The following is a 14,218-nucleotide window of genomic DNA, read 5'->3' as shown; positions in this document are numbered from 1 at the left end:
TAATTTTTGCCATGATTTTCTTCCTCCTGTTATATAGCCAATTGGTTTTGTGATTCCACCAGGGTGGCTTGTTTTTTGAGTTTCTTCTGTACTTCTTTCTGGTGGGTACAGCTGCTTCTATGCAGCTATTAACATGCTTGTATAGGGTTTCTGTGAACAGTTCTGCATAGACAGAATGGTTCACAGGGTTTATGGGGGCTTGAAATTTTGCCAGGTTTTCACTTCATAGCAGGAGGTTAGCCTTAGAATAGGGCCTGAATATTCCAGCTTTAGCTGAGGGTCCACGTTTTATTTCTACTTCAAAGGAGACCATTTTGTGGTCTGACCTTATCAGGGAAGGTATTACAGTAGGGTGTGTGCAGTAGTCTCCCATATTAGTGAGGACCAGATCCAGTATGGTTGCACTCCTGGTTGGTTTATTGACTATTTGGTCCAGGGAGTTTGTTTTTTACAAAATCCAGGAATCTCTGTTCCTGTGCATTTGGTGTTGTATAGGATTCCCAATTAATAGTGGTGTAATTAAAGTCACCCACGAATATGGTACTGGATAGGATGGTTAGTGTTTCTAATAAGTTTAAATACATATTATGGGTTTCCCGGGTCACTGTTTGACTAGACTGAAGAATATTTATTTTTGATGTAAATAGAGACACCTCCACCTTTAGCTTCTGCCTGTGAAATAGTTGGCCTAAATGTGTGGAAGGCATTATAATCTTGCACTGTCAGTATGCTATCCGCAGTTTTAAAGCATGTCTCAGTGACCGCACAGACATCAGCATTCTCTAGGGTAAAGGGAGCTTCTAGGGAGTGGACGTTTTTGTTTAGACTTCTAGAATTGAGCAGTAATAGCTTTAGATTTTCTTGGTTTTGATTTATGTCAGAAGAACTTTCAGTTTGGCATTGCCTAAAACAGGCACTATGGGGAAAGACAATGTTTTAGCTAATATTCAAAAGCCTAGAGGGGAGAGGTGCAGATCATCCTTGACAAGGCAACATGGTCTGTTGAACATCTACTTCCATAATGACAAATATTGCACTCCCTTAGAATGACACCAGAAACTAAGCCAATTATTAAAGTCAATCATCTTTTGTTTGTATTGTAGCAACATCCTTGGACAAGGTAAAATGCTACTCAATGCTAGGCTCATACCAGCCTGAGACACATATTCCAAGAGCTCCATGATGTCTCTCTTCATATGGTATAGGTAGATACATCTCAGGTCATTTACTCCCACATGGACTATGACTGAATCATATTGGCAATTGTGGTCCAGTGACCTGAGTGCATGTGTAATGTGGCAGATCCTAGCCCCTGATAAGCAACTGTCTGTAACTTTCTCCTTACTCAGCCTGGTGAGACGGACATCAGTGTGTCTCGGGATAGAGTCTCCAATGACTAGAATGTTGGATTGTGTGTAGACCTGCCTTATGGGCTTAGAGGTAGAGGCTACATGAGATGTAGCTGTATGTATTGATGTGGGTGTTGTTTTGAAAGAGCACATTTGGGTCTGCTGAGGGTATTTGTTATGTGTACTTCATCTAGGAGGTCTTTGTGGTTTGGGAAGATTACATTTAAGTACCTCAGAATATGCAAGTGTATAGATCTGCTTTGAATTGTGCATGATGTGTGCAGCATGTGTACTACTGACAACCTTATTGATATTGGAAGTACTTTATGTGAGAGCTTTGCCTCCTGTGACTGTGTAAACACATCTCTCACATACCATCAGTTTGTTTGAGAATTAACTGGTTGTCAGTAAACATAAGGCAATTTTTACATTGCCTCAGGATGCCCATATCCACCAAGCTGGTAATGGAGACAGTAGGAAAGTTCATGTCCATGGTAACAGACCCTTTTTTATTCATTAGACAGTTGGAGTGAGAATATCAGTCACTGTCAGGTGTATCTGGTTTGCAACTATGGGGACAGGGCTTGTCACTACAAACTAGTTGTCATGCGTGCAACTAGGTATTGGAGAAATTTCAATTGTGCTTTTTCAGGAAAAATGTCACTCAATGTATCTGAGTTTGTACAGAGCACTGCCAAACACTTGAGGGGAAACTAATACATAAACCCTGAAAATTTAAAGATGAAGCATTTAGGGAGATATTCTGAAGTTAGAAACAAATAAAGCAGTACTTACTGAAAACACAGAATTAACTTGTCAAGAATGATGAAAAGAGGGGAGTCACATGAATGGCTACTGCATGGCTACTACTAATGCTGGTCTCACTACAGCTTCACTGTATTGGGATACAATGCTCCTTTACTTCTTCTCTCACCACAAGCAAAATGTTAGCACCAATCCCAAGAAAAGAAGCAGGCCATGGCCTGTTTGGTGATCCAAAGTCTTGCCCTAGATGATTCAAGGGTCTGTAGACTTGTAGTCTTTTTCTGGTAGATGCCTCGAATAGCAACCAGACCACTCAGGTACATTAAGGAGAGACACTCACTCTCCAACCAGAAGCAGTTAGGAATCAATGCACTCTGCACCTTCTCTTACCAGGATCAGAATATAAGCACATATTCCAAGCTGTCACCTATAAAACAGTTATTAGGCTTTCTGCTGATCAGCAGTCTTCAGAAATTAATGTTCCTGCACTCCTTCTCTCACCAGGAGAAAACAGAAGCACTAATCTCAGATGACTACTGAGAGGCAGAATGTGGGCTCTCCAATAACTGGTTGGCTTGCAATAGATGCTTAAAGGTAAGATGAAAAATGGTTTATCCTAAACACTGCAGTGTGCACTAAGCAGTTAGATATGAAAGTGGGTAACTTGAGTTTTAGCTCTTTAGAAAGTTAAGTTTTAGTGGAGAGCCACTATTTTTAAAAGAGCAAGATAGATTGAAAGGGGGTAGGCACTTATGTATTCTGGTACTATGGAATACAATAGGATGGCCAATAACTTTAAATAGCTGAAGGGGGGGTGATTTCACAAAATGATAATTTTGTTCTTATTCACACCAGCCAGTGAAAGGAGAGAGGGAACGAGATATATAGTCAAATTAACAAAAGGGGCAGACAACTAAAAAGACAGTGGTGTTTCAGGACACAACAGTAACAGGGTAGGAGAGTGGAAAAAATTCTGTCTGACTTACAAGAGACAGAGCTGTGATCTCTTTTCAAGTTTTAATATGTAGTTAAAAGCAGAATACAAGTAAAACACAGTGTAAAGAAAACAAATCACAGTATACATAATAGAAAAAGACAATAAAGTAATACAAAATACAAGAAATAAAAACCAAACTAACCTTTCCCTCACACCAAGCTGTAGCAGAGTTTGGGTGAGCTTTTCCAGTAAAGCTCTGAAATGTTTTATTTTACCCGTTAAACAGAAGGTTTAGTTCCTACCTCAACCCCCTAAGTTCACAGATGATTAACCTTAACTGACCTGTTCTAATTTATGTGTGACTCCTTAATTGACCTGTTCTAATTTCTGTCTGACTCACAAGAGACAGAGCTATAGTCTCCTTTCAAGTTTTAATATGTAGTTAAAAGCAGAATACAAGTAAAACACAGTGTAAAGAAAACAAATCACAGTATGCAAAATAGAAAAAGTCAATAAAGTAATACAAAATTCAAGAAATAAAAAAGCAAACTAACCTTTCCCTCAGAGCAAGCTATGGCAGAGTCTGGATGAACCTCTCATAATTATATAATTAGGATCCCTATTTCAATGCCTGCATATGTTTCTGCTAATGTTAAACCTATTTATTTCCTTAACTATTTACCTCTGTTAAAAGAAAGTAAAACCTTTTTTATTATTAAATGTTGGCGGAAGAAACTGTCCTATATGGCATTTCTTACTATGTACAATAAAGTGAAACATTCCCACACCCTGTATTTGACTATTACTTATCACTATCTGGTATTATATTTGTGTAATTATAATCAGATAATACATAAGAGTGTTAGTGGTATTTCATAAAAAAAAACACGTGAAACCGATATGGCTTGTTATGGATCTATTTCAGAGGTTGGTTAAAATTCATTTTTGCTTATAATGTTTTACTTCTCTTTGAATGAAGTATACCTTTTTAATTATAAAAATATTCTGTTTGCTTTTGCATGCAATTATGTAAGATAAAGTAATGTATTCCATTTGCCTATGGTTGGATATTACTTCTCACTATTGGCTGTCAGAGAGGAGTGCTTGTCAAAGCAATGTAGTTTTAGAGGTTCATTGGTTCATAAGTGTATATTAGGCTAATGACTACAGAGGCCGTTATAAGCCGATCCAAGCATCCCAAATGTATCCAGCAAGTTAATGTGCTGGCCTTTTTAAGTCTAGCCAAACTTCCCAAATCTAACCTGCAAGTGTATGTGCCTTAGAGGTTATTTTAAGGGGTATATGTAAGTAATGGCAAGAGTTGCCTGTGGCCATTAGAGACACAGGTACTAGGCCCAGGAAATATTTCCAGTTTCTCATCTAGTGTTAGAAGTCTCTCTTGAATAGGGTTAGGAAAGAGCTCTGCTTCACACAGATGGGAAGTTCATGCCAGAGAAGAGATATACTCTGAGACACATACCTGCCCTTCCAACATGTCCTATTTATGTGACAAGCAAAGGTTAAATCCCTAGATCAATTAATTCTGATGCAATTCATTTTGTGGATATGCAAAAGTTTTTTAATCAGGACCCACATTCTGTATGTTACTTCTCCACTATCATAAATTGGTAAGCAAGAATGTTTCTACAATGCCAGTCTGATAATATTTAAGCAGTGAAGCAATAATTCGTACAAAGCCAGTGGGCAGATATTCATGGCTAAGACACTTTGTAGCAATATAACACTGATACACTGACAGACCTTCACCTGTTACTGCATGGTGTTTTGGAGCTGCAACTGACCTGTGTCTGCCGGTGTTGAGACTAGTTTGAAGTTTTTCTTTTCATTTAAGGGTTGCAGTTTTCCATTGTTTCTATTATTTTTCTCTTGTTCATTGAAATTTGCTTTAGCTTAAATTTGTTTTGCATTGTTTGTTTTCTTTCTTGGAATTTTTAGAAGTAATTGTTTAGGGCAATTTAGCAAATATTTATTTTCTGTTCCCTTCTCTCATGGCAAATGTGACAATAGAAGGTACAGACAGTACAAATGGCTGGAATTTTGTAAATAATTATATGTCATTTATGAATATTAAATTGATTTATACAAGATGTTTGTGTTACAAATGTATTAGAACTGTATGTTATGTGTATATCAAACTGATTTGTAGAGATGTTCTTGAAAAGGTATTTGTAAAGTGCTTGTGTTTGAAATGTATCCACAGTGTGCCCTACTGGAGAGAACAGAAATGTACATGCACTATTGTAACTGCTTAAATGTATATGTTTTAACACAGGAAACTGAAAGGTTAACCTCAGTCCAGCAAACTTTAAAAATATCTGAACTGAAATCACTTTACAGGCCAAGGCATAAAGATGTTATTTCACAGGTTTCAATACAGCCAGAGACACAAAGTCTGTACTAGGAAGCTCTCTGCATTGTCTTTGGGGTGAACTAATTACTACTGTGGATGCATGGAGGTATAAAATATTTTATGACTTCCAGCACCTGCCACAGATCTGAGCAAAAATAAGGTGTGTGTGTGTGTGTGTGTGTGTGTGTGTGTGTGTGTGTGTGTGTGTGTGTGTGTGTGTGTGTGTGTTTACAGGTAGGTGCTAAATCCTGCCAGCTTCCAGCAATGGGGGTTTGCATGGGAACTAGAAGTCAGATGACCAGAAGTGATGTCATTCTGCAAGCTATCCCAGAAGTAATATTTTAGATGTTATTTTGAGGAGTCCCTCAGTGAGACTGAACATTCTTATTTTGTCTTGGGCCTGACAACAAGAAGGACCATTCCCCACATCATCTGCCTTGCTCTATCAAGTAAGTAGGAATAGTATAACACTGTTAGATTCAGTCAGGAATATAGTGAAGCCTAGTCTAGATATTGTTTTTCTTTATCTGTCTGAGCCTGTCCTTCAATTTTATTTTAAATATTTCCTTTGATTTGAACTCTGATGTCACTGTGAATATATACTTAGTATTTTCTTGTTCTTTTACTATTTATTATAAAATATATTTAAACCTTTCATTGTGGCTGATGTTTGTAGAGAAATTTAAGTTTTGAAAGTACTTGCATATTAATTTGATGACACTGTGTGGGATACTCCTATAGCCTTGCTCTTGGTCAAACTACTATTTGTATTAATTTCACTCAGTATATTGGGTACCCTTAGAAGAGTTTTAAGGTAGCTGGCAGGAGAATCTGGTGGCAGTCATAACTACCTTATTGTCTGGGCAGAAGGAGGAATAGCTAGTAAACCTGTGCCAGCCTTTCCTGTGTGTGTGTGTGTGTGTGTGTGTGTGTGTGTGTGTGTGTGTGTGTGTGTGTGTGTGTGTGTGTGTGTGTGTGTGGATACTGTGCGTGTACCTGTTATCCTCCCAGGGAACATCTCCCACTGCTGCCAGTGGTGAGGATTGAGGCCCCTTGATTACTAACTCAGAGGTGGGGCGTCACAAGTAAGAGATTGAGTTTAGTGAGGAGTTGAAAATAGCATTTATTATTTAAAATAAGCAGAGCAGACATTTGCCAAATCCTCTTACAGCATACTCTATAAGATATCAGCCTTCAGCACACCAAGCGGCACCTACTCCTTTCCACCCCCCACATAACTCCACATAGATCAACCAAGATTCAACAGAAAAGCAGACCTAACCTTATAAGTTTAAGTCTGCTGTCCTCCAGGGAAATGTCTTAGTCATAGGTGACTCTATAGTCAGGCATACAGACTCCAAACTCACCAGACTGGATATGGAAAGGTGACTGTAAGATGTTTGTCTGCTGCCAGGATCCATAGTTTAAGAAGGACCCTAAGGCCTCTTAAACCACACAAGCATGACCATGACCTAGTGGTGACCCATGTATTTGTCAGAAACACCACACATCAACCAAGAGGGACATCCAGAGAGACATGATGGAGATTACAATAGATGTATTAGAGCAGGAAAGACACTGGTCTAGAGGAGTATCCTGCCTTTATCAGGAATGATGCCTACATATCAAGACAAGTTCATGGACTTAAACAATTGTTGAAGTAGTCATTCTAAGGAGATCCACTATGTGTTTCCCCTAGGATGAGATAGTAGAAAACATATCACTCAGCTGGAAAGGCCCCAAAGATTTTTATTAAAAAAAAGGCTTTAAATGCTGAACTATTCTGATAACTTAGCAAAGATCTCCTTATACTTTCTAGCTGCCATTGCTCCAAGGTGACCAGAGTCTTGAATTTTGATCCATTTAAGACCCAGTCCTATTTGACCTCCTTTTTCTTTACAAAACCAGTAGTTCAAGCACCTGTATTAGAGACTTCAATTTACACTTTACTTGCTGGAGAGATAAGTTCCTAACTCTGCATATTCCCAGCCTATGGAGTAAGTTACCAGTAAAATTCAAACAAAGTACTAGTTTGTGTGACTTTAAGGCTTGCCTTGATGAGTAGATGGATAGACCTAAACTGACACCAGGGTAATAATGTAAGGCCCTACTTGATTTGGAAGGTGGGCCCAATTAAACACTTTCAAAAGGTGTTCTGCCATGCCAACTGGCAATTATTGCGCAATTTAGCCTTATAAGACAGAATTGCATAATAATTGCATCTGTTGTGCTGCGATGGGGACCTATTCTGAAGGAAATGGCCTCGCTACACATTTTCAAAATATGCAGTGCTATGGTACATCAGACAAGAGCCTACAAATTTATGATGTGTGCTTTTCTTCATCAGTGGCAGGTCCCTTAGGAATATCTAAAGCTACATAAAAACAAAGGAGACCCTGTAGCTCTGTATAGTACCTATGGCCATGGGCACTAGTGTTGGTCACTGAATTTCTGAAAACTAATTCAGGGTGAAAGATGTAGCCAAGTCTATACATTGCATGTTTTCTAAAATATTAATTTATTCTTGCATGGTGGTGTGAGAGTCAGTATATTTCACAACTGGTGGTTACGTGGGATGCCCCTATACAATTACACACATCCAGCCTTGGTGGGCCATTCAGTTCAGGTCTGAGACATTGCATTGTTTTATTTTCTTTGGGGGTTAACAACATGCACACACGTACAGACATTCTCTGTCTCTCTCTCTCTCACTGCAAATGGAAGATATACAAAGTTTGGGATATGTTGGATTAGAGACATAAGTGTCACAGTTGTCCTACAGTGAGCAGTCACATAATATCACTATACTGTGTGTAGTACTGCTGTATATGATGTTACCTATACTGTGTGTAGTACTGCTGTATATGATGTTACCTATACTGTGTGTAGTACTGCTGTATATGATGTTACCTATACTGTGTGTAGTACTGCTGTATATGATGTTACCTATACTGTGTGTAGTACTGCTGTATATGATGTTACCTATACTGTGTGTAGTACTGCTGTATATGATGTTACCTATACTGTGTGTAGTACTGCTGTACATGATGTTACCTATACTGTGTGTAGTACTGCTGTATATGATAGTACTGTAGTCCTCACCTAAGACAGCATCACTGGCACAACTTAATTTTTATAGTCCTTCATTTAGGTATTTCTGCACTGCTAATGACAATATGATAAATAGCCACTACAGAGTGTAAGTGTAAATTGTGTAGTGACATCTGTACTTCTATGACTAGGAATGAACAAGGCAACTATAGCCATAATGAATAGTAAGGTCTGTACCCACTGTGGTATTAGCCTTAGGATTTAACAGTATCTGTCAATGTAATTCATAGTAAAATATTGTCTTGTTTTATTTCCAAGATAGGTAGATATGTGGTTTTAAATGTTTTGTATACTGATAACTTGAAAGAGCGAGCCCACCCATTGTGCTAAGTTATCACATCATGTATTTTAAAGTCACGACTCAAGCAAAAAGGTTCTATAGGTGTGCAACCTAAGAAAATCACAAATAACTTAATATAGGTCCACATTGTCTCTACAAATCCCTGGAGCCATGACTGCAGCAAAATGAAAAAAAAACAGAAACTCCATCCAGAGATAAAACCTTTTAATAGCATTAAAACACTCATTAAACACTTTTGTCCTAATACTAAAGACTTCAAAATAATGACCACAAAAAACTATCATCTTAAATAAGTTACAATAGCCTATAGGAATAGAACATCTATTAGGTAAACATTCATATAAATCTTTACCAATCAACTTATTTAAAGAAACATATACAAAGGTAATAAAATCTACTACTATATTTACTTAGTCCAAATATAATATATAAAACTGAAAATAAAATGAATGTACTAATAAAAACACAAAAAGTCTTAAAAATACTACAGAATTAGGTAAGATATAAGGATATCTAATTTATCACAACATGGCTTACCTCATTTTCAAAACATTCAAGGATTTGCAGTGACAATGTGGACCTATTTTGAGTTATTTTGTATTTTCTTGTATTTAAGTTGTCATACAAATATGAGACTGTGAGCCTGTTATGTGGATTTAATATTTCTAACCACTTAGAAAGTAATTTTGACAGTGGGATAAAGTAATAACAAGAGATAACATAAGGTACCATGAAAACATGGATAGCAAACAGCAAAGGCACTACCAGTGTGTTGTTTAGGTCTTCTGCATACATAAAACTGAGAGATTCATGAAATTAGTCATTTCATAGTCATGGACATAGGTAGCCCTTAGTTGCTTACCATTGCTTGAAAAGATCAACTACAGGAAGTTCTGGGTTGGATGGTGTTTCACCGGCTCACTGCTATTGGGCTTCAGAAGATGTAGATAGTGCATTACTATTTAACATGACTGTGGTAATGCTGGGACAGCAGCGCACACTGGTTATTATAACTGAATTCCCTCATTTTATTTTGCCATTTAATGATATTGTTGCTCAGCACTGCTCTGCTGAGCAAAACATAAAGCGTGCAGGGAAAGGGTAGCTACTGTTTCCCTTTTGTTGCAGTGTGTCTGCACCTGTATGCTTGTAAAGTATGGCCTTAGGGAAATCCCTTACTCCTTACTTTAGGACTTTGTAAATCACAAACAATGATGGCCACATTCATTTGAATGCCTATGCCCACCTAAGCTGTTTTTGGCACTCAGTGTAGTAGACAGACATCCACTGTGCTTAGATAAGTTTTATATGTAAGTTTTTGGCATATGGTGTCAGGATCCACACACTACATGTGGTGACTCTAAATAATATTCCAGAAAAGTTCTGGGTTCAAGACTTAACTGTATTTACTGGTTTATTTTGAACATACTCCCCACCCCGAGTGAAGCAGTTGCACACTTTAACTCCTCTCTTCTAGCAATCATAGTAATTTGCACCCCTCAAAATGCAGATATTGTGGTATTCCCTGGCCCACTACTAAGAACAACTAATGTGCACCATGGACAAATACTGGTATGCAAGTAGCAATAAATTATATCACAATCTATCTCATTCATTTAAAAGACATATTAGAACAGATATTATGGCACATAAATCTAGTTATTGTAATATCCAGTAAAAGCTACACTCTGTAATATAGACTTAAAACTGCTTTGGACCATTTTGAAGTAAATTCATGGCCGGTCTAAAAGCCTCTTTACTTCCTCTTTTTCTGTCTTCACTCTATACCCCCTGCCTGTGTCTTTCTCCTCCCTTATCTCTGTTCTCTTTCATCTGTTACACAATTTGCCCGCATAAGACCTAGACTAATAATTACCTTCCTGAATTTCACTTCATGTTTATCTCTGTGAAGACTGCACATTTCTCAAACATGTAGCCTAACCAGAAAATAGCTACTGTAATATCACAGTTCCCTCATCCATCTTTTACATGACATTATGAATCAATAGCTAGCATTCCCTAATGCCACAGTACTTGAGAAGTTGGTATAAAAATAAATCATCTGACTCACATGGAACTGTTCCATATATTAAACAAATCACAAAATGATTTCAGTACTGCATACATTACTTATAGTTCTTTATATTTAACCAGAAATGTAATAACATACTTCTTATCTGGCTTCTCACTATCAATATGAAAAAGAGACTGTACCTTGTGGGTTACTACAGAACATCTTCTCTGGGTTGAAAACTACTTGCCTTGGAACTACATTTACTGTTTCAAGCCTCCTATACTCCTATAGTATCAAAAGTCTGTTTTTTGGTCCTATCTCTCTTTCCCTGTCACTCTCCATCTGTTAAAACTATATTCTGACAACCTGCTGCTACCACTGCTACTACTACTGCTGCTGCTACTATTACTACTACTACTACTGCTGCTGCTACTATTACTACTACTACTACTGCTGCTGCTACTATTACTACTACTACTACTGCTGCTGCTACTATTACTACTACTGCTACTGCTTCTGCTACTATTGGTACTAGTGGTACTGCCACTACTACTCCTATCACTGGTATAACTGCTACCACTACTACAGCTAGTACTATTAATGCTAATACTATTAGTGCTACTGCTAAAGCTGCTACTACTACTACTACTGCAGCTTCTACTACTACTGTTACTAATACTACTGATACTGTTATTACTACTATTTCTACTGCTACTGCTACTAGTACTGCTGCTATTACTACTATAACTACTACTACTGTTGCTACCACTACTGCTAATATCACTACAACTGCTGCTACGACTATTAGTGCAACTACTACAGTTTCTACTGTTAAAACCGCTAATACTAATACTGCTACTACAACTATTACTACTGATAAAAGACAGCATAAACAAAACTGAATTGGAGAATTCCTAATAAAAAATGTCAACAAACCCTATCTTTGAGTTAGTCGTTATTTAATCTGTAATTAAGTCATTGGACTTTGACACTTCCCATAGGTACTCCTACTCATCACAGTATTCATGATTTTGAACCATAGAGCATTAAGTAATTTTGACACCTTTATACCTGTAGAGAGACAAATCAAGACGTTATTGCATGAAACATATGAGAGTTATGCAGGCATCTTTCAGTTCACAGACAGTGTGGAAGCACAGAGCATGTTACAACTCATCTCTGTATCACAATACATCTACCTTTACATACTCTTGTCATGTATGTATGCATGCACAAGTACAGAAGGCTGCATTATAAGTCCATTCAGATTTCCTCTCACTTGTTAGAACTTGCTTTTCATATGCACTGTTCCATTTGACATCCCTAAGCAATAAGATGTTTACCAATCAAACACACTAATTAATACAGGCACAGAAACTAAGCAAATAATTATTTGCAGGGCTTACAAATTAACTTCATATGTATCAACTTTTCTTATTTCACAGCTAATTTTCAAGGAGTGTATTTATTTACTGATTTCCATTTGTAATACCACTGATCTAAAAGCTCATTTTCACTGGAAGCCCAGGGAGAAAAATTCCACGGTCATACAGAATAGGTAATAAAAAATCAGCTATACATAAACATTCCTGCATGGATAAGAAACACAATTACAAGATACATATGTACATAAATAGGAAGCAGTAGCAATGAATTTTATAGATAAATTCATCAAAAATATATGGCAACAGTTAAATGTAAAGTTAAGAGTTGTATAGCAAAGTGATTAAAGGAGGCAGAGGAAGATGGGGGAAACTAGAGTGGATAGGGGTTGGAGATAGGAAGGATGGAGATGCAATTCAAGTGCAAGGAAAGGTCCAAGTGGAAGCTGAGTACGTTTTTAGATTATTCAGAAATGTATTATGTTTAATGTCATGTCTAAGGTATGGGGAATGGAATTCCATAGTTTGGCTACATGAAAAGAATATAGAGTCGTCAGTCTGGTTGTTTGACAACATCTAGGATGTTTAGGGTCTGAGCTCTTAGGTTTCTGCAAGGAATATATTGTGGAAGTAAATTACTGATGGGTGGGCATCTGCTGGGGTCATATAGAATTTTATGTTTGTTTTTTAATTGGTTAAATGTTAAAAGATGCTTTATTTCTGGCTAGTTAATGTTATGAAGAGATTTAAAATGGAAATTTGTGTTGGGGGCATTAGCAGCATATTTTGCAATTTTATTGTAGGTTTATTCTAGCCTCTACATGTGAGTTTTTGGAATATTAGTAAGGATAGAGGAGTCATAAAGTAACGTAAAAAAAAGTTGGGACTGAATTTAATTGTAGTATTGTAGTGGGCAATATTTTGATTTGTATAACATCCACACAGTTTTGTGAGTTTTTGAGGTTACGTAGTCAATATGTTTCTTGAAGGATAATTAAGACCGTGGCAGGGCTAGCCACCCAGCGGTGTAAACCTTGGCTCTAGATGATTGTCACTATTAAACTGACACCCTTTCTTCATGTGCAAAAATGGGACAAAGGGGTTGTGGATGGATGGATGGATGGAATATACAAATATGTTTGGCTTGGGAGACTTGTTGAATGTGTTAGTTATTTTGAATTGAGATTTCACTGTAGCCAAATACAAGTAACTTAGTTTTATTGGCATTTAATAACATATTTGAGTCTTTAAGCCAATGTTCTAGGCTTTGAAGGTTAAGCTGTGTTGAATGCTGTAACTTACTGAGGGAGTTAACAATACAGATATCAATGGAGTCATAAAGTAGCATCAGGAATCGTGGCCTGCATGTCATTTACAAAGATACTAAACAGAAATGGGACAAGTATTGATTCTGGTGGAACACCTACATTACTGGATAGAAATGTAGAAACTGCCTGGTACCATTTCACCTTTTGCAGTTGACTGCACATATAACTTTGAACCCTTCTAATGTGTTGTGTGCCAGATCCATATTAGCCAACCTTTGTAAAAAGAGATTGTAAGAAATAGTATCAAAGGCTTTAAAATGTCTCAGAGAACAGCAGCAATGGAAAGACCATTGTTTTTGCTATGATTAAAACTGTTTAAGAAAGGTAACGGGAAGTTTCACTACTGAATCCAGGTCAAAAACTGTGTTGTAAGAGTTGTTCCTTCACACGGCTTTACTTGTTATGATACAGATGTAATTATTACTCAAGAAGTGTTTTTTCTTTTTTTTTTATTAAAATATTTTGCAGATTAATTGTTGAGAATGTTCTGTATCATCTTTCATAATAAAACAGTCTTCTAACTGCAGTAGATTTGTTTTAGCTTATATCAGTTTTCATTATTCTTTGTAAGAACACCTCACTAAACCTGAATTCCCCAATCACTCACTAACCCCAGAACTCACCTACCCCTTATTAAACCTAAACCTCCCTTCCCATCCC

The 14,218-nt window shown here is 37.2% G+C and overlaps 1 protein-coding gene across 14 annotated transcripts in view; it reads right to left on the bottom strand.

Moving 5' to 3' along the window:
- Positions 1 to 14,218, bottom strand: part of LOC122793158 (transmembrane protease serine 11D-like) — a 971,710-nt gene that overhangs the window by 735,480 nt on the left and 222,012 nt on the right. The gene's annotated exons all lie outside the window — the stretch shown is intronic.

This window comes from Protopterus annectens, chromosome 2.part0 (genome assembly GCF_019279795.1).
Source record: "Protopterus annectens isolate FY-2018-M chromosome 2.part0, PAN1.0, whole genome shotgun sequence".
NCBI lineage: Eukaryota > Metazoa > Chordata > Ceratodontiformes > Protopteridae > Protopterus > Protopterus annectens.
Note: the sequence above shows the minus strand (reverse complement) of the source record. Positions and strands in the feature narration are given on the sequence as shown.